The 22,079-nt window shown below is 45.7% G+C and overlaps 1 protein-coding gene across 9 annotated transcripts in view; it reads left to right on the forward strand.

The window, feature by feature from the left end:
• The window catches only part of NLGN1 (neuroligin 1), a 645,947-nt gene that overhangs the window by 130,870 nt on the left and 492,998 nt on the right, over positions 1-22,079 (forward strand). For 3 of the 9 annotated variants that reach the window (XM_083739353.1, XM_083739354.1, XM_083739346.1), the window contains exon 1: positions 774-1,380. The exons of 2 other annotated variants lie outside the window; for them this stretch is intronic. The gene's annotated coding sequence lies outside the window, so the exon portion shown is untranslated. Of the gene's footprint in view, positions 1-772; positions 1,381-1,742; positions 1,817-22,079 lie in introns of those variants that run through there. 4 more of the 9 variants (XM_083739345.1, XM_083739350.1, XM_083739351.1 and 1 more) reach the window with 3 other exon arrangements.

Raw genomic sequence — 22,079 nt, forward strand, 5'->3', positions numbered from 1 at the left:
CGTCGTCATGTGGACATTGAGTCAAACTTGCTTGCATGAGCAGCACCTAGCTTCCCATAAACTGTTGGGCGACCCAAGTTTCATCCGCCACCCTTAATGCATTGCAACCTTTTGCGATCGTACTAACACATGTTAGTTGCCGTCTGTGGATTGTTCCATCCTGTCTGATAGATTCAACAGACTTGAATTGGTAGAGTTTTCCTTTCTCTGCTTTCGGGGGTGTTTAATCTCTGCACTCTCTGCTTTGCAAAAAGAAAACCCCCCACAAAAAAACTTCACACACAGGCGTGGTGCGGGTGGCAATAGCATGCCACGGACAAGGCTACGGTGAACCTTCAGCCTTGTGCTTGAACGTACAGAACTGCTTCTTCCTAGCAAGATTGCAGCCTTTGAATTCGCCTCTTCAGCACAGCCTTGCAATATTCTTAGCTGTAGATTCACACAGAGGCAAGAGTGCGTTTCTCCTCCTTCCCCGGTGCTAATAAAGTTTATCCTTCTATTCGGAGGCATGGTTAATTAAGAAGGCAGAATGGCCGTTTTACAGAGACTCCTCTAGCAGATGACTGCCGCGGAAAAAAAGAAGAAAAGAAGAAAGCAAGCGAGGAAGGGGGGGGGGGAGAGAAGAAGAAGGGGGGGAGTGGGATGGCTTGTTGTTCGGCTCTTGGCCACTAGGGGTACCTTTGTACCATTTTTCATCTAGCAGCAATTTGGAGTTGAAACCTATAATAGGGGAAAAACCAAGGTTCTCGGCATTTCCCCCCCTTTCTTTTAGCGAGCAGCGCATCCAGAATCTCCCCCCTCCTGGAAAAAAAACCCTTTAAAAAAAACACACACCCCACACTACACACATACAAACACAGCCTCCTCTTCAGTCTCCGTGTGCTGTGAAATCACACAGAACTGGACATCAAGCAAAGGAGATTCATCTGGAGGGCAATTTCAAATCGAGATAAATCTATTGGATTAGTAGGATTATCTGATTGCAGCCGAAAAGAAGTAACGTTTGATCATTTCTAGTTCTTGCCTGATGGTCGGATTTAAATGGAGGTGGCGGCGTCTTGGTACAGATGCTTCACGCCGGTGAATTCCGGATGGGATTTCTCCTTCTTCTTCTCCTTCTCCTCTTCCTCCTCCCTCTTTCCTTCTCGCAGTCTTGGGCAGAGGAGAGCAAGAGGGAGGGAAATTATATAAATCGATACAATTTGGAAGTGTCCAGCGGATGATTTAAGAACCTCGGGGTTACAGCTGATTAAAAGAGGATAACGCCCGGGATCCAAACAGTGAATTACGGTTTTAGCAGCGGACTTGCGGTTTGATTTTTCTTTTCTTTTCTTTTTTTTTAAGCCAACAAACAAAACAAAACAAGGCTTATTGGAATTGGTAAATAGTTTGATTTCCTTTTCCATTTTAAACGACAGAATGCTTAAACCACCCCCCTTCCCCCGATAGATGAATAGATAATCGTTCCTTGCTTTATCTGGACACTGCCAGGAATGCTGGCGCGGGAGGGGCGGGCATCGGTTAGTTCTTGTTTCCGGGGGGGGGGGATTTCATAGTTTTAAGATCAAGGACGGGTGGGATGGGTGGCTTTTGTGGAGTGGGGGGGGGGGAGATCTGGTTTCTCCGAGCTGGACGGCAATGGGTGATGGTGGTGAGACTGGGGTGTATCTTGTGTATGTATTGGGGGTGGAGGTGCGCAGAATGGCCAGCGCTTGTGACTTGCAAAACATCGCCGGTGCGCGGAGGGGAGAGAGGAGGGTGGCGGCGGCGGCAAGCGAAGGCAGAAGTGCACTCGGATCTCCCGCAACTTTGCATTGTGAGACAATCCAGGCTTTGCTGGGATTTAGGTTTTTTGGTTTTGTTTTGTTGCTGTTGCCCGGGCGCGCTGGTCTGCGTGGCTCGGGGAGGGTGGTGGTGAAGATGTCTCCCTGTGTGCGTGTGATCTCTGGCGTGCGTGTAACTGACACGAGTGTGTGTGTGTGTGTATGTGTGTGTATGTGACGGCCAGCAGCGGCATTGAGGGGTTCTCTCTCCCTGGATCTTCCTCCGCTCTGTTGCTGTTAAGAGAAAATCTCTCTTTCTCTTGGCCGGCTGGGTTCTTCCGAGACGAGGCGCACGCTTCCCGCAGGCAGGGGATGCGATGCCGAGCTGGGTCTGGCGGGCAGCTCCTTCTGCCTGCTCTGGGCCTCTTTTTTCTTTTCTTTTTTGGTCATTGTTACCTTCCCTCGGTTGCAGATGCAGCGAAACTTTGTAGCCGGTGAGACGGGGCTGCAGCCTGGCTGTTCGCTGTTGATGGCGAGGAGGAAAATGACCGCCGTTAGCAAGAGAACGAGATATAGGGCTTGTGTAGTGCAAGGATGGGGGGGGCGGTGGTGTGTGTGTATAGAAAATAAAGATTGCAACACACAAACACACACACACTTTTCTCTTTCTCTCTCTCCCCCCCCCCGACAATAAGGGCCTGGGCTTCCCGAGCGGTTTGCGCGCCCCCCAAGAACGCCTCCCTCCTTTGTCCCATAGGAGTGAATGGCAGCGCTGCGGTTCTGTGCAAGGAAACTCGACGGGGGCACTCGGGGACACCACGGTGGTGGCGATGGTGGGGCGGCCAAAGCTGCCGCGGATTGCCCCAGCCCTTGAAGAACCAGCGCCGCCTCTTTGCATAGCTCCGCCCCTTCATCTGCATAGGCTCCTCCCCACCCTTCTGTTTCTTGGTGTCCCTGCGATGGGACGTCTAAGCAAAGCCTGTCAGTCAAAGTCTCCTCCTGCCCACGCTGGCGTTGTCTTGTAGACACCAGCGGTGTCTCCGTGATGCTCGGAATCTCATGCAATGTTCCATAAGGGAGGATGGGTGGATGCCCCAGTAGGTAGCCAGGGCCAAAGGACTGGGAAGGGGGTTCAGTGGGGTGGTGGGAGAGGAAATGGGAGGGAAGGCACCCAGGTCTTACTAGGAAGGGACCAAGTGCAATTAGGGTGCCACTGGGGAGGTAGATGAGGAATGGGCATAGGTGAAGAAAGGGAGAACTGCCCGGTGATTGCAGTGGGAGCATGTCCGAATGGCACTTGAAGGGAGAGGAGGTGAAATTAGGGAAGGGTACAGCATTTGCTGTGCAGGAGGAACGCCCTGGGTTCAATCCCCAGCATCTTCAAGGCAGAAAGGACTGGACAAGGTCTCTGCCTGGAATCCTGTCATCCAGTGTAGGCAGTTTTGAGCTTGATGGACAAGTCATGTGGTTCAGGATTAGGCTGTGCTGGAGAGGGAACTGACCACTCCACAGAGCCAAGGAGTATATGGGCAGGTTACCAAGGGGCCTTTGAGGAATGCCATAATCAAGACCATATGGGGCAGGGTAGTGGAATACGAATTACATTGAAGTGATCCTTTTCTGCCTCCGTCCCCATCTGCTTCCAAACCAATGAGGTTGACCTGGATGTGATGAGTTCGAAAGGACTCAATGTGGAATTGCAGTTTATTTACTGATGTGCATGACTTTTGATTTTTATTTTAATGTTGTGGACAGATGAGGTTGAAAATTGCAAAGCTTGAAAACCTTTGAAAATCTATACAGACCAAGGAGGGAAATGTACATAGGGGCATAAAGGTGCTGCAATCCCTTCCTCTTGGAATTTAATGCCGAGTAACCAGGGATAGGCTGGGTGGCTATCCTTTGACACTTTGGACTGAATCCCTTTAAAGCCCATGGCACTAACTTCTGAGAAAACAGAACCCACGGGATGGGCTGCGTGACAACAGGAGTGGAATTTGGTTTGTGTGCTCATAAATAGCACTGAATCCAGCCTTTGCAACCTTAATCTCAGTCTTACAGGAGATGAGGGGGAAATAAACGTCTGTGAATATATTTCTCTTAAGGTTATGTGAGACCACTGGCATTTTCATTTTCATGTTGGCTGATTCAAAATCTTCCCTTTTTAAACACAACAGCTGACATTCACTTGCTCCTGAAATGTGAGTGTTTAGGGGTAGTTTATTTCTTTTGCCAGCGGAGATTGTACCAGAACTTCATATTTGCTTAGCTGAAGGAAAATCAATTTTCGGCAGGTTTAATTAAAATTAGTCAGATTACTTAATATTAATTGACTTTTAATTAAAGCTAGACGTTACCTTGGAATCTGCAGAAAGGGCATCCTCTCAAATCATTTTAAGGGTGCATGTGGCTGCACAGCAATTAAGTTAAAATAATATATTTATTTAAGCAGCTTGGAATTTAACTGGCAATCTGCTTGCTTCACCTTTTGGTTCTTATTTGACTTTTATTAAGGATATACTATTTTAGCAGTCTTTTTTTAAAAAAAAGTATTTTAGTAAAAGGCTGGCTTCCTTAAGGTTTGAGAATGCTATCTTTAACAATGGAGACACCATCTCAATGTCATGCCTCCTTATGGTTGCCCTTAGCATCAGATAGGATGCCTAAGATCCACTGGAGATCCATTGAGGTTAAACAGCTGGCTGCTGATTTTTTTGGGGGGGGGGATAGGCAGTGCCATTCTGTTCATTATTTTTTTTAAAAAAAATATTTTGCATTTATACAGCTGCCTGTTCCCTGTAAATAAGCGTAGGTAATTCACACTAGAACACATTTATTCATGAACAGATTGAAAACCACATTTCAAGCCTTTTGAACATCTGGCTTCTTGATTATTGTAGCTAGCTTGGTCAACAGAATGCAGCGTTGGACCTGGTTTCTGGAGAAAGGTCTGAGAACTAGGGTTGTTGTTTTATTCGGGCCCAAGGGTGGCCTCTGACAACTTACCACCTTTCAGTCTCTGAGAGGAACACTTATGAGAGTTCTCATAAAGGTTTCTTTCCCCTTTTTCTATTCTCACATCAAGCAAAAAACAACAACCCCAAAACCCACCATTATTTTGGAGCTGTGTTTATGCCTCTGTGCAGTGTCTAAGTGTTTGGACGCACAGGTCTGCAGATACAGGAAAGATCTCTGGCTGAGACTTTGGAGAGTCAGAGCTAGTCAGATGCAACAGTGCTGGGCTGAATGGACCAATGGGCTAAGTCAACACGAGTCATATCCTTATACAACTGAGGGCCAAAAGAGGTGTGACAACGGAGATCTGTGACCCAGGTCTTGCCATGTTTGTCTTCATTTTACAGTAACTGTGGATTGAGGGCTCTGCATTTGATTGGAGGAACAGAGCAGTGGCAGGAGAAGCCCCTTCCCAAACTTACATTCTCTCCTTGGATATTAAAGAGAGCAGGAGAAAAATCGCAACCATGACTTCCAGTCCTGATTCCAAAGAGCAGCTATAGGGGAACTTAGGGACAGGTCTCACACCAAGTCACGCCATTGGTCCATCTAGTTCATCACTGACTACCGAGACTGACAGCAGCAGTGTTCGAAATTAGCCAGATGCTAGGCATATTTTTGTAGGGGACGTGGGTGGCGCTGTGGGTTAAACCACTGAGCCTAGGACTTGCCAATCAGAAGGTCGGCAGTTCGAATCCCCGTGACGGGGTGAGCTCCCGTTGCTTGGCCCCTGCTCCTGCCAACCTAGCAGTTCGAAAGCACATCAAAGTGCAAGTAGATAAATAGGTACCACTCCAGTGGGAAGGTAAACGGCATTTCCGTGTGCTGCTCTGGTTCGCCAGAAGCGGCTTAGTCATGCTGGCCACATGACCCAGAAGCTGTACGCTGGCTCCCTCGGCCAGTAAAGCGAGATGAGCACCGCAACCCCAGAGTCGGCCATGACTGGACCTAATGGTCAGGGGTCCCTTTACCTTTACCTTTAGGCGTATTTTACACCTGGGTTTCAACCACTTTGTGACCAAGTGAAGATGCCCCGTGCCCAGATGGTGCCTGGCGACTCCACCATCTGGGGATCATTGGATGTGGACTGTTTTCACACACTGATGCCTCACCCTGTATACATTTATCCATTGTATTTTATCTGCACAATAGGAATGAATTTCTGGAACCTAAATGTGTTTTCTGTGTAGCCTGAGCAGGAGCAGTAGAACAACATTGTAGTTGATTGTTGTAGCTTAGTGTTCACTTCCCACCCCCACTGCCTTGCTCACAGTTGTGAAGAATATTCCTGTTATGAATGGTCCATGTCAACATTAAGAAAATGAGGTCAGTACAGGACAACATACATGTGGAATGTCCCTGGATTGAGTGACTTTTCTTCTTTAAGTTCTCAAAGCTCTTAACCTAGCTCAAGGACAAGGTTGTCATCTGAACTAGCCAGATGTTTAAGTGAGAATCAATCACAGTCAGTCCATCATTTGCAAACTAAGACTTTAGAGCTGTCTTGCCACAAAATGGCAACTAGACATTCCATTTTGGCGACTGCAACTTCCGTTTAAAGAGCCATTTGGCTCCTAGCTTAAATATCTTGAGTTTCTAAAACTGGGCAGCAGAACTCTGTCATATCAGGAGATGTCAAGGATTGGACCTGGGACCTTTCACAGTGCCAGATGAGCACATGTTGGCGTAGGTGGCAAAAGGTCTCACGGCTGCTTCACTCTCCCACCCATGATTTCTCCTCTGCCTTGCTCAAGAACTCCCTTCAGAATATACCTGCCCCCTCACCACCCTGAGTTCACCCAGTCAACGTGTCTAGCTCCACATTTTGCTCTCTCTGTGTGTGATGACTGAGTGATGTAGGGAGGGCCAGGGGCACCAACTTGCCCCCCCCCCACATTGAGGGACCCAGGCATCGTGTGATGCCACATGCCTGGCAGCGGCTGGGGATAGGGAGCATGGAGGGTGATCTTCACTCTTTGTGTGTCCTGCCCCCACCCAGGGCACGAGTGCTTGCCCAGTGCAGGTGGGTGAGTTACTGGAAATAACATACAAAAATGCTATATATTTTGGGGAGGGGGGAGAATTGCTTTGTCAAAATGTGTACATTAGGCAAAACTGCATGTGTGCAAAACTGTGTGTTGGGGGGGAGGAATCACACTAAAATGCAGCTGAATGTTCATCGGTTTTTAAAAAAAATAAATAAATCACAAAAATGATGTAGAGAGGAATGGAAATATAAGAAACTGGGAGAATCCAAAATTGACAGATTCTCTACAGCCCAAACATGAAAATAATTAGTGCCTATGCTTCATTTTCATGCTGGTGGGTTCTCAGAATTTCAAGGAAGTCAGCAGCAGTTACTGTCCGATGGCTGTTTTTGCTCCCTGGCTGCTTGCCCACCCATCACCTAAGTTATCCAGGAAAACCTCCTTGCCTCGTCTATAGTTCTTAGATGGGGACTGTTCAGAAGCCTGGCTCAAATGATCCTATTTAATGTGTGCCAGTCAACATGGCGAATGAGCTGACCTTATAGCTCCAAGGCTCCCTTATTTTTCACTATTATTTGCTTGCACAGATAACATCAACAGGCTCCCTTGAAGGCCATGAATTCCACACAAAACAGTCTCATTGCTAGAGATAAGCAAATAAAGCCTGTGCTGTGTTAAAAGAACATAGAAGGGACATGGCCATTGTTTGCAGGTCATAACACCTATTTGTTTGCTATTGCAATGAACGGTAACATTCCATTTGGTATGTAACTTACTGTTTTTTTATATACAAAAATGTTGTTATGATTAATATGACATGCAGTACAAGGAGCAGCCTTATTTAAATGCAAATCAACTGATTAATTGGCTAAACTTTGCAGCCCCAGTTAAAATGATCTGGTGGACTTTTCCCCATTCCTGTGATACTGAGCTATAGCTGGGATAAATTCATTATATAACATAGCATGGAGGAGAATCACATGCAGATCAAGTTTTCTATGTGGTTAGACCACTGTGTGCATAGACTTTCTCTACGTTCTGGAATTCTAATTTTATAGAATTATAAAAATTCTGGCGAACCAGAGCAGCGCATCGAAATGCCGTTTACCTTCTCGCCAGCGTGGTACCCATTTATCTATTTGCACATATTAAAAAATAATAAAATATCAAATATTAAAATCTTCCTGATGCAGGGCTGCCTTCAGATGACTTCTAAAAATTGTATGGTTATTTATCAGCTTGACATCTGATGGGAGGGCATTCTGCAGGGAGAGGGAGTTCCAGAACACAAAGAAAACCTTTGTGAGTAGAGGTCTTTGCATGTAGGTTTTCCCCTACAGACATTAACACATAATGTGTGGATCCCAAGGGTGGAGCCAGTGGCAGCATGTGATCTTGGGGCAGAGGCAGAAGAACAGCTCCTCAGCTCTGTTCTTTGTGAGATTCCCTTTCATGTGAGATTCTGATAATGCACATGCATGTGTACCATTTCTCAGCAACTTGAACGCTCACTGTTGTTGAAGGAACAATTCAGAGTATGGCCCGGGCGCAATAGTGAGCAAAATTAAAGTTGAGCCCATGATGTTAGATAGATAATGTTAACTTTTGTTGCAATTTATTAGAAAATGGTGGACCATTAGTCTAAAAATGAGGGGGGGGGGGGGAGAGATCGACCAAGAAACAAGTTTAACTTTATGCCTCTTGAGAAGGTCACCTAGATATTTAGCAAAGTCAGTCTAGAGTTAATTTGCAGTGGAGCTGAGGTCTAGCCGGCCAGGTTCTGCAAAGCTTGTTAAGGTCTGAGTGTCGGACCCATCTGTGGGGGCTGTAGTAATGGTGGAGTAATGGTGGCCTGTGAATTCTTATGCCTTTCAAAGGTAGTCACTGAAAGTGAAGGTTTAAAATAAAAAATTGAAGGCTTTTAAGGGATAACAAAGGTGCATATAAAGTCTCTGCTTTTAGTTCATAGAGTCCTAACTACAGGTCAGTTACATTTTGTGTGAGACATTGCTATCACAGGCATTGTGAGATTGGGGGTGAGAAAGATGTGGGGAGGGAGAAGTGCAAAAAAGAAGGTGGGGCAATATTTTTCCTTCTTTTGCATAGTGTATGTGTGGGGGTTTTGTGTTAGGGTCACATGGGTAGGTTCTTCATCTATTCATTCATCAGTTTTCATTGGTGGCGAGAGAGATTGGAGATCCCAGGGCATGTTTCTTTGCATTCAGTTGATTGCAGAGAGTTGTGTTTGTGTGTGTATGAGGGGTGTGCGTGTTGTTGCGTCAAATCAGCCATATTGATTTGTATACTTTCGGGGGTGGGGTTATGTTGTTGTCTTGTTGGGCAATGTGTTAAGTTGTGGGTTGACATAGCAGACGACATAGCGATTTCTCCAAAGGAGCTCTTTATTTTGTAAGCTGGAATAGAACTGACTCACAAACAGCTCAGCCGGCCTGCTTTTATAGGCAGCCGGCTGTCAACATTGTAGCAACAACAACCCAGAGTTTCCCGCCTAAAATAACTGACGTGGACCTGAGTGAAAACTATCTACAGACCTGAGTGAAAACTATCTACAGTATCCCCCTGCTGGCCCAGGGTGAAACTTCACTACATAACACAATATATGTAATAAAGGGAGCCACACCAGGGTGAAGGCATCCTCCTTTATTGGTCCCCATGCTAATTTCAAATTGTTGGTTAGTTTTTCTAGTAGGGTTGTTTCCCATACTGTTTTGTACCAGTGGTCCATTTTCACTCCTGACAGATCTTTCCAGTGTCTAGCTATGACACTCCTAGCTAGACTTATGAGTTCTTTGTAGTGTGAGTGTGCATTGTTGTCTTGGAAAGCATTTAATAGGGCCAGTTCTAGACTGGCTTCTAATACCTGTTTGATATTTCATAGATTTCTTCTAAGACTGATGTCAAAAAGCATTGAATTTGGGGGCGTTCCCACCACATGTGGAGGTATGTGCCTGCAGAGGTGCAAGCTCTCCAGCATTTAGGTGAGGTTCCTGGGTGTACACTGAAAGTGAAGTTGTGGTTGTTTTGTCCCTTTCACAAACATGCATACCCCACAAGTATCCAGGAAAAAGTGGGTTTTTTTGGGGGGGAGGAGAATCGTGGTGTGAAATCTCAGCAACCAAAATGGCTGCGTGCTGCTGCAATAAAAAACAGGAATATGGTGTTGGGCAAGATGGCGTCCCGGATTTTTGCCTCAAAGTGTTGGAGGGAGTGCACATGGTTTCTCAGATATTTAGAGAACAGAGTTTATACTTTAACTGGGGTTCTGGATCCTGATCCACCAGCCAGTGCTGTTGTATAAATAACCTTCACTGCAAGGCATGGAGCTTCTGCAATACTAGTGCCTAGTTCCTATTTTGTGCCATGCTCAGCAAACTACCAGGCCTGGTAGAAAATGGAACAGATCCAATGGGTGAATGCTATTTCACACTCATGTCCAGCTTGTGGGGCTTCCTATATGATTTGGCGGGCCACTGTGGGAGCTGAATACTAGGCCGGATAGACCTTTGGTCTGATCCAGCAGAATTCTTCTTATGTTCTTAAAAAAAATTAATAATCCTGGAATGTAAATCATATGCACAAACTGACCAGAAAGAGAAAGGATGAATTTTGGGGATGATTGCATTAAGTGCGCTTGAATGGAGGAATACACTTCGGACCTGTTTGGGATGCCTAACTCAAACAAAGCATTCTAGTTACAGGCAAAATTGAATGGAGAGAGGAGAAGGAGGCCTGGTTGCAGCTCTCTAAGGATGTGCTGTGATAATGCTGTATCCAGTGTCTCAAACAAACTTGAAGGGTATGGGAGATGTGTTGCCTTTGGATTATTTGACTGGAAGTAGACCGGATATCTCAGAGGGGCTGATTTTGAAGACTGGAATGAGGCCACAGAGTAGACAGGGGAAGGAAGATAGCGCTACAGGATGATGGTTCTAATTTTGTTTGGACCAATTTGCATATTTCATAACCACTGACTCACCAGCAGGCAAAGTGGTGGCATTGTTAGACCTGAGTGTTATGGCGGGGGTGGGGTGGGGTGGGGTGGGGGTGGGATACATAGGAACGAGCAGTACTTAAAGAGATTATGCTTGTTGATAATTATTTTAAAGAGGCATTATTTCCTTTATTCATAGGCAGTGAATAGTTACTGTTAATGATGTGCAGTGCTTTCACTGAAATTGTCCAACTTCATTTGAGCAATTTGTTAGCTGCTCCTATTGATTGTGTTTTGTTGGGCGCATAAAAAAAACCACTGGATAAAAAGGGGAGGATCTGTATTGTGTGGTGAGTCATTGAAACTACGGCAATAGATAATAATGGATTCATTAGGGAAATACTACGGGTGAAGATCCTTTAAAAAAGAGCAAATAAAAGCTCCAGAAATGCAATTTAATCTCTGCTGGTAAACAGTATCGTGCTCCATTATTTAACACTGTTAACAATTCATACAGCCACACAGGATTGCAACAATTCATGCTAAAGGAAAGTACAGTAATAAAATGAAAGGATTAGATACGGAAAGAGCATTGGCAAAGCTGATGCGGCCTTAAATCAAGTCAACATGCTGTACTTGTACACATGTGGCAAAGAAGCACAGTGACTCCTTTTTCATAAAAAGAGGAGAAACGTGCAATTTCACCCAATTCTCTAGCAGTTTTGCCTAGAAAGAGGGGAAAGAAGTTAGTGGGTAGAGAGAAATGCTGTGATATTTCTAAGGAGATATAAGCTTGCACACATGTAAAGAAGTTTGGATGCACGAATAGGTTGCTGGAAAGGAACCCATGAACATAAATCAGAAGTTCGCATAGGTATCTAAGCCTTTCTTAGGCTGCAATCCTAATTTTGCACTTTCCAGAACAATATGCAAACCGAAACACAAGAGATCCTTTGAAATTTGTACTTCTCCAAATTTTGTGGTGCGGTTTTCCAGCCAGCCAAAAAACGTTTGAGTGGAAATTGTGCATGAAAATGAATGTATTAATGAGAATAGCACACAAATATGCATTATATTAAGGAAAATTGCTTGCAAAACTATGTACACCAGTCAGCACTGCATACAAAATTGTGTTTATTAGAAGAAATTCACACTGGTGAATTTTCAATATATATATATATTTTTTAAAAAAAGATTCACCAGTTGTTGCAGAAATGTGGAGAACTGAACTTAAGATGGGAGAAACGGGAAACTGGGAAAACCAAAATGGTCAGATGCTTCCATATCTAGCAGTGAGACTTGCTTCTAAGTAGATATTCCTAGGGTTATGCAGTAAGTGAGGATACAGTCTGTGCTATCTTACTTGGAAAGAAATGCAATTTGGATGCGACTTCAAATTCGCATCCCAGCAGCATTCCTAGGTTACTTCTCCCATCTTGACAGCTTATTTTTATGGCACTAGGACTGGACCGGGGCCAGAGAGAGCATTGGTGCAAGAAACTTCAACAACCACAGCAAATCGAAAGGCCTTCCCACAGCTTTCATAACAAGCAGCAGGTCTAAATCCCCTTCAACGGCGAGTGTGAAATTGCTGGTATTGAGAGGAAATCAGGTTGACTTTTTCCCCCAATGACTCAGCTCTGCATTTTGCACCTGCCTTGAAGATCTACATGTTTTCCCAACACACTCAGCTTTTCATAATTAGTGACTTAATAGCAGCCCTTGGAAGGTGGGGCTGTCTAAGAAGGAAAACACACACACGTGCGCGCGCACACACACACAATGTGTTTCTATGGGGGGGGGGGCGGCGTTCATAATAACAGAAATGAATAAAAATTCAGTGCAGCCAGCCATTGTACCACTATCTCTGCAGAGAACCCCACACTCAGCTAGCAGTGCTGCATATATTTTACTCTTGTCTGGAAATAATTTACTAAGTCAAAGTGAGGAAAGGCCGTAGTTCAATGGAAGAGCATGAGGAGGTCCCTGGTCCATCTCCAGGCAGGGCTCAGAAGGAACCCTGTTTGATACCTTGGAGGGCCTCTGCCAGTCAGGATAGACCAAGGTTATGGAACTTATGGCCCTCCAGATATTGCTGAACTACAGCTGCTACAGCTCCCAGCATCCCTGCTGCCCCTGGTGGCCAGGGATGCTGGTGTAGACAACCCTGGTCTACACCCCTGGTGTAGACAAGCCAAGCTGCATGTTCCAGTGACCCAGCTAGGTAAAGGTAAAAGGACCCCTGACCATTAGGTCCAGTCATGACCGACTCTGGGGTTGTGGCGCTCATCTCGCTTTATTGGCCAAGGGAGCCGGCGTTTGTCCGCAGACAGCTTCCTGGTCATGTGGCCAGCATGACTAAGCCACTTCTGTCAAACCAGAGCAGTGCACGGAAACGCTGTTTACCTTCCCGCCGGAGCGGTACCTATTTATCTACTTGCACTTTGACATGCTTTCGAACTGCTAGGTTGGCAGGAGCAGAGACCGAGCAACAGGAGCTCACCCCGTTGTGGGGATTTGAACCGCGACCTTCTGATCGGCAAGTCCTAGGCTCTGTGGTTTAACCCACAGCGCCACCCGTGTCCCAACACTCTGTGAGGTGAGTTGGTCTGAGAGACTTCAAAGAAGTGTGACTAGCCCAAGGTCACCCAGCAGCTGCATGTGGAGGAGCGGAGATGCGAACCCGGCTCACCAGAATACGAGTCTACTACTCTTAACCACTACACCACACTGGCTCTTTTGATCCAGCTAGGGAATGATTATTTGGAGATGGCAGGTACACAACAGGTGGGTAAAGCTAAGGCTGGCAGAGGGGGGAGGAGAATGGATGAGTGTGACTCTCTTGGGTTCCATATCCCTGAGGGTTCATGAGTACTTTTATGCAAGAGATGGGCTTACAAGCAGAAGGCCCCAGGTCTAGTCCTCGGCATCTCTAGGTACTCTTGTGTGAAAACCGGAGGACCACTGCCTGTCAGGGTAGACAAGACTGAGCTGCATGGCCTGACTCAGTAGAGAAGCAGCTTCTTCGAGTCTCCATGTGCTGGTCCCAAGGGTTAACCGTGCGGCGAGGTCCGAATCCAGTCCGAGGTCAAGGGTGCAGCAGCGAGGCAGTCTGTCAAAGCTGAAGCTGGGTGCAAGGCAGGGAGTCGGGTGAGGTCAGGAGCTCCGGCAGGACAGGGTGCAGGCAGGAACTGGCTACCAACAACGTTGCTCCCACAACTTGGGACTGGGGCTGGCTGGCTTTTATCTGCCCCAAGGCATAGGGCAGCCCCGGTGCACATGTGACTCGCATCTCCTGGCCCGGAGGTGAACACTCCTCCTGCGAGAACTTAGTTCTCTCTGCCCTGAACCTCTGCAGCTCAGGAGAGGCTGGAGGGTTACCGGACCCAGAGGCAGCTTTCCCTGCCGGGGCTGAGAATGGAGCACCTGCAGGCAATGGGTCCTCCATCACCTCAGGAGCCCGAGCAGACTCAGCTGATGCCTGCACCTGAGGACCCAGCACAGGTGAGGACCCTTCAGGCTCAGGCCCCAGCCCCGGCTCAGCTGGTTCTGGAGGCGGGGACTCCTGTGCAGGCTGGGATCCCTCAGGTTCAGCCTCCGAGTCCGAATCCCAGACCATCACACTGCACCTCAAACAAATTTGTTTCTGTGTTATCAACTCACCTATTAGTAAGATGTCCCCTCCTCTTTCTGTTATTAGGTTATAGACAAAGTTGTGTTTTTCCAAACCTATAATCAAAGAATGACTTGAATTCAGCTCCTACGGCTTTCTGACTCACCCAGCTGAGTCTTTCTTCTGCTAATTTTACGTGGGTGGGCTTTGCTTTACTTTAATTTGTGGTCTTTCTAAAGTGACTTTGCTCCTCCAGCAGCGTTATTTAAATCTCCACTGCAGCTTTGCAGGAGGTGATGATCACCACCATCTGTGTATTTTTTTCAAGTGCCCAGAGTGCTCCCCACACATTGTCCAGTTACCATCCTCACAGCAACCCTGTAAGGTAGGCCAGTGTCATCATTCCCTTTTATTTCCAATGTTCAGCTGGTGAGTGGCATGGCTGAACATTGCAAGAGAGAGGTATCAGAAGGCTTGGGGGAGCCCCAAGGTTGGCAGAAGCAAAAAACATAGTTAGAACCCCCCCTTTAAAAAACAAACAAACCTTGATGAGAACTGAGAGTGGTGGACCCTTGAACATCAGCACCAGAATCTTCTGAACATTGGAAGATTCAGGACTGGAAAAAAGAAAGGACTTCTTCATGCAGCACATAGTTAAGTTACGGAACTTGTTCTTATCTCCCTCTTCTGCTAACACATCACCTGGAGCCAGTGTGGTGTAGTGGTTAAGAGCGGTGGACTCGTAATCTGGTGAACCGGGTTCGCTTCCCCGCTCCTCCACATGCAGCTGCTGGGTGACCTTGGGCTAGTCACACTTCTCTGAAGTCTCTCAGCCCCGCTCACCTCACAGAGTGTTTGTTGTGGGGGAGGAAGGGAAAGGAGATTGTGAGCCGCTTTGAGACTCCTTAGGGTAGTGATAAAGTGGGATATCAAATCCAAACTCTTCTTGGTAAAAGGATGCTAGATTCTGCACAGCTGCTTCTGAGCTATTCTGGAGGCAGTTTGGGTTGGTGGTGAAGTCCCTTAGAAACCATAGTAGTGTTGCACACCACTCCAATCTCTGAGCGGTGTGAGTTCCCACAGATTCCAGGTGGTCTGTGTTTTCCTTTTGGAAACGAGGCACAGAAGAGACTGCGGTGTCTTTGTGAGATTGTGAGATACACACACACACACATATATACATATACACACATACAGTCATACGTCGGGATAAATGTGCTTCAAGTTAAGTATTTTCGGGTTGTGCTCCACGGCGACCTGGAAGTAACGGAGCACGTTACTTTTGGGTTTCGCCGTGCACACATGCACAGACGGTCAAAAATCTCCACGTGCATGCGCGGAAGCGGCAAAACGCGACACATGGACATGGGTTGCATTCACTTCAGGATGCGAACAGGGCTCTGGAACGGATCCCGTTTGCATCCCGAGGTACCACTGTGTCTGTGTGTGTGTGTGTGTGTATGTATGTATGTATTTATCACATAAATATATGGTGTATTTACACATATGTACAACCTGAGCCTATGGTGGAGGGGTTCACAGTATTAACACATCAAAAAGGTCTTGCTTCTCCCATAGCCACAGCCTTAGCAGAGCTCAACTATTTCTCTGCCTTTTGGGCTTTCCAGTTTGCTTCTCAGTCAGTCCTAAAAACACTCTGGCTTTTGTCCTTCTCACTATGTGGGAGTTGAGGTAGTGAGGCAGTGCCGGATTTACGTATAAGCTAAACAAGCTATAGCTTAGGGCCCCACTCTCTTGGGGGGGCCCAAAAAATTTATAGGGAAAAAACCCCTGGATGTACATTTCAAAAATATAAGATGAAAAACAAATAAAACAAAACCTACATACAGCAACAGTGTTTTGTGTTGTGTAGGCTCCTATGATGTAAGTCATGGGCCCTGCCTGGTAGCCGGCTCCCTAAAATATTGTTGGTTTGCTCATTTCTATATATAGGGTAGGGACGCGGGGGGCGCTGTGGGTTAAACCACAGAGCCTAGGACTTGCCGATCAGAAGGTTGACGGTTCAAATCCCCATGCTGGGGTGAGCTCCCTTTGCTCGGTCCCTGCTCCTGCCAACCTAGCAGTTCGAAAGCACATCAAAGTGCAAGTAGATAAATAGGTACCGCTCCGACGGGAAGGTAAACGGTGTTTCCGTGTGCTGCTCTGGTTCGCCAGATGCAGCTTAGACATGCTGGCCACATGACCCAGAAGCTGTCTGCGGACAAACACCGGCTCCCTCGGCCAATAAAGCGAGATGAGCGCCGCAACCCCAGAGTCGGTCACGACTGGACCTAATGGTCAGGGGTCCCTTCACCTTTATATATAGGGTGCCTATATTCTGTATGTGCAAATGGCTTTAGATAACTATTAGGTCCATAAATTACCATATAGCATGTATTCAACACAAAAAACAGTGAAAATTTGTTGCTGACAGAGGACAGCTGGACATATAAAGGGCCCCATTACCTTCAGTAGATTAGGGCCTCATCAAACCTAAATCCGGCCCTGGAGGCAGGGCCCTATCCATTTGCATCTCCCACAGAGCCCCTTCCTTTGTTCTCCTTACACCTCGCCAAGAGGCTAACCCGACTTGAGTAACTTTTAACACTTGCTGGATTCAAGGATTAGAAGTCTGGCACTCAGCTAAACACACCAAGCCTTGATTAAATTCTAACACTTGCTGGATCCAGGGATTAAAGGGGATGGAACCTTCAAACTCATAACACTATAATTCTCCCAGGTCTGGCCACATGGCTGAGCTCCAAAACAGTGGCTGTGGCGGAAGAGGCTGTGACCTACATTCCAGAGCAGCCCTCTGTTTGAAGGGCTGTCTGGTCCAAGCTTGATGTACAGAGAAAGAACCAGGAAAGGGAAGTGCAGAGGACTGATAAAAAAAAGGTAAAGGGACCCCTGACCATTTGCTCCAGTCAGGGACGACTCTGGGGTTCATCTCGCTTTATTGGCCGAGGGAGCTGGCGTACAACTTCCGGGTCATGCAGCCAACATGGCGAACCAGAGCAGCACACGGAAACGCCGTTTACCTTCCCGCCGGAGTGGTACCTATTTATCTATTTGTACTTTGATGTGCTTTTGAACTGCTAGATTGGCAGGAGCAGGGACCGAGCAACGGGAGCTCACCCCATCGTGGGGATTTGAACCGCTGACCTTCTGATGGCAAGCCCTAGGCTCTGAGGTTTAGACCACAGCGCCACCCACATCCCGCAGAGGATTGGACTGGATATTAACTACCACAAATCTCTGACCATTGTAATGGGGGTGGGGATGTGTCTTTTTGGCCAAAGGATTTAGAGGACTTTTAGTGAAGCAACCTCATGCAATAAATGCTGTGAATTGTCCAGAAGGCCTCCCTCTAAATGACAGGACCAGAAGACCTTAGTTTCTTACTGCTTGGATAATGAATAGGACCCGCAGAATTCGGAAATGAGGAGGTTCTTTTAAGCTTTAAAGGTGGGAACTTTTGTCACACAGGAACTAAAGGAATCGGAAAACAAGGCGACAGCTAGGATAATAAGATCCTAGGATGAACGCAGGTGCAGGTAGTAAACCATTGTGGATGCTTTATAGGAAAGCTTTGGGGAAATTTTATTTGATTTTTACACATTTTTTGCAATAATAAATTCATTCTATGCCTTACCTATTTCTATTTTCGTGTATATGTGTGTGTGTGTGTGTGTGTGTGCCCGCACATGGGGGGGGGGGAGGGAGAATCCCCAGTCTGGCACACCACCCTTTACTGCTGTCATTACTGCAGACTTTATAGATCAGAGATGTGTCAGCATGTTAGCTTTAGCTGTAATGCCTTTTTGTGTGAAACCTTATGGGCCTTGCAGCCACCTTCTCATACTGAAACTCATAAAACCGTTCTGGCTCCCATATTTATTATTTAATTTCCTTTTCGTCTGCAAAAGCCGACGGGGACCTTTTTTTTTTTTTTTTTTTTGAGATGCGCACCTGAATGCAAAGCTTAGGGATGACAGACAAGAGTGAATGGGGCTAATGAGTTTTGATAATGCACCTATTACGGGTGGCTAAACGGAAGTTTTTAATTAAGAAAAAAACAAGCTAAGCATGAAATTCATTTTTTGGGGGGGGGGGGGGAACAAACATGATTTAAGTTAGAGCTGCAGAAAGGAAAGCGGAGAGGGACTGTCTAGCTCAGTTGGATTGAGCAGGTGCTTTGCTTCCAGAACATTCATCCCCTGGCAACCCCAAATAAAAGGTGATAGGAAAGAATGAGACACTGTCAGAGCACAGAGTTATGAGCAAGAAGAGCAGTGGGGAGATCTGGATGCTAAATGCTGCCTTTCAGGCCTCACTACTATATACCCCTAAAGCAGCAGCATACCACTTTAAACAGGCACGGCTTTCCTCAAAGAATCCTGGGAAATGTAGTTTGTTAAAGGTGCTGGGAGTTGCAAAGAGACCCTTATTCCCCCTCACAGAGAGACCATTCGCAGAATTCCATGGGGAGAGGAATTGATTGTTAAACCACTCTGGGAATGGCAGCTCTGCCAGGGGAATAAATATCTCTCCTCAAAACTCTCAGCACCCATTCACAAACTACAGGATTTAGGGAAGCTTTTAATGTTTGATGGACTATTGTATTTTAATATTTTGTTGGAAGCCGCCCAGAGTGGTTGGGGAAACCCAGCCAGATGGGCGGCGTATAAATTAATTCTTCTTCTTCTTCTTCTTCTTCTTCTTCTTCTTCTTCTTCTTCTTCTTCTTCTTCTTCTTCTTCTTCTTCTTCTAGGTAAATTGTGACTCTCTAAAGTGGTACAGCACAGCTTTAAATGTATAGTGCAGATGGGAACCTAGAAATCATAAAGATAAGGTCTTTTAGGATAATGGTGGCCGCAACTGTATAAACATGGTAAAGGGTGAGGGTTGAACCAAGTTTGTTGTTGTTGAAAAGTAAATACTGCCCTTCATCTGAAGATGAAGGTTCACAAGATAAAAATACAGGATAACAGCACAAAATAAATAGTTAAAACAAAAACAAAACAAAACAACAAAACGCCTCCCACAAACATGCAAAACAGATGCTTCACCACTGAGCTGATAACATCCCTATCATTGTGTGTGATAAGACAATGACTTTGGAGTTGGCAACTGGGAGATGGCAAGCACATCTGTGCAATGTTAGAGGATACAAGAAACCAGCAGTATCCCAACTCTTGTCTGAGTCAGGGACAGCCATTTATGCAGGGATTTCCTAATGTGTCACGGTTGTCGTCTTTGCACATGGGTGGCCATGTGGCAGGGTGGGAGTGGGCATGTGGTATTCACAAGGCAACACATTCTGAGCCATGCTCCCCCCTCCCATTAAAATATAACCATGGAGGTGGGGAGTATGAAAACTACCCTGCTTGGCATGTTTCCTAAATTCTAATGTGAAAGCTTGGATTTATTTTGCTGAACAGCATATTAAAGGGTCAAATCCTGCTTACCCTACTCTATGATTAGTCCTACTAAATTTAGTTCTAATTATAGCACCTAATCCTTTGCTCACCCAAGGCTGAAATTTCTAGCAACTTCAAGGGGCGCTCTGCTTATAAATTTTTATTGCCCGAGAAAAGAGGACTCAGCTGATTTGGAACGCGAGGATGTCTCTCAATGCAAATTCAAGCAAAGGAAATTCGTGCAAGTTTGGAATAATCGGGGTTCCACAATATAGGGCCTTAGATTACGATGAATTACAATGCAATGATCTTCCTCAGTCCTGGAATTCAAATCCTGCCCGGGGGATTAACAGCCGAAGATGTGATGCAAAATTATATTTTTCCACATTATAATTTGATTACATCGGATTTATTATATGCATGTTCTAAACACAAACAGCTTTGGGGGGGTGGGGGGGACGTGCCCTAGTTAATGGAGGATAGTTCTCTATTTAGAGGGCTGTTTGGTTGCAAGGCTGTCTGCTCCAAGTCCATTTTAAAGGTAAAGAATTCAAAGAAGGGAGAGCAGTCCGGACCTTGAAATTGCTCAACAGCAACACCTAGACAGCAGATTTGCAGCCTTCCTTGCCATCGTGGCATGCACTGCATCTCAATTATAAATTATAACAATTCCTAAATTTGAACATCTACATATGACACCTGCAGATTTTATGCACACCTGTGCCATCTTCTTTTGGTGATACATTATGGGACATTCCTAAACAGTTGGTGGTTGTGGGTGCCTTAAGGACTGCAGTCCAGAACGTCCTACCTCATGATCCCCATTCGGTATCCGAGACCCTACTTCATGCTGGGTCAAGTTTGGCAAGCCACTATGAGCAGCAGGTCCTTCTCAGGAGTGGCACCAATTCTGTGGGATGCCCTTCTGAAGGAAGTTCCCCTTGACTGAACAGTGAAAATCTTCAGATATCAAGCAAAACCTGGCTGTGCCAGAAATGAGGATATTGATGATAATAATAATAATTCAATTTATATACCACCCTTTATCAAAAGATCTCCGGGCTGTGTACAACATTTGAAACACATGATAAAACATCAATGATAAAAAAATATAATAAAAACATAGTAAAAAGCACACTGACAGACAGCCTAATAGTAACATAATCATCATAATAACAGTTCTCTCCCCCACACTTTCACAGGCCATAGGCCTGGGCAAAGAAGGGTGTTTTTCCTTGATGTCTAAATACATGCAGAAATAAACTTTGGGTTGCTTGATTTCTTTGCTTCTTGGTGGTCTGCCTTTCTCTTTGGGCCAGGTATTACAGGTTTTGTATTTCTGTTGAAATGTTTATATTTATCTGCTCTTGTTACGTTCCCCGCCTTTGATATTTGTGTTAGGCTGGGTTTTTTTTTATGTTTGCAGAAGTTGTGTTAGCTACTTTGGAGTTGGTTGTAAGAAAAGCAGGATGATTTTTTTTTTAAAATCAAAACAATTCTAATAACAAAAGTACCCGTAGCTAATGGCACTCAAATTACATTTGGTTCACTCTTCCATTGGTAAAGGAATAGCTTGGGTCCACTGTTAGAAGTGGGTCATTGGGCCTATTTGAAATAAAATCTGGGCAGAGTTGATGAAGCAGCAATATTTTACTGGAAATACATACTTGCAAGGCGGGCCACCCGAAAAAGCGTGTGCACCCTTTTTATTAAAAAAAATGACTATATATACCCTTTTCCCAAGCGTAAGCCCCTCCTTTGCAAGCCAACTATGAAGGGGAGTGCACAGTTTACACCTATCGCGTGCACCTATTACAGTGTTAAATCCGCCCCAATTTCCATTCCCATTCCTCAAAGCCCCTTATTTGGTCAAAGTCTTTACATACTATATTTTAGCAATAAAGCCATGTTCCTCAATTTCACTGAAGCATGCATTTGTTCTTTGTTCTTCTTTCTAAAAGCCCATTAGAATGCTCTATATGCTCTATATACTGTGGAAAACCTGTGTTCCTCAGGCCCTTGGCATCATATCATGTGGGTGCCAAGGAGGGAGAAATGTTGGAAATGGGTGTGCCAGAGAAAGGGACAAATGCAGACCCTCCAAGTGACTCTATATTCCAGGGAAAGTGCTCGATTTACAGAATCCAGCCCGGTTTTTGATTTGATCCTGGAATGTCTTGCTTTTCCTTAGGACGTCCCTACTTTCGTAGGAGAAATGTTGGAGGGGATGCAAAGGGTGGCAGAGAGAGAGAGAGAGAGTGTGGCATTTGCCCTCCTATGTGTGTGACATCATACTAGGTTCATAGGGAAAGGGTTAACTAATTC

The sequence above is a fragment of the Podarcis gaigeae genome, assembly GCF_964106915.1.
Source record: "Podarcis gaigeae genome assembly, chromosome: 5".
Lineage (NCBI taxonomy): Eukaryota > Metazoa > Chordata > Lepidosauria > Squamata > Lacertidae > Podarcis > Podarcis gaigeae.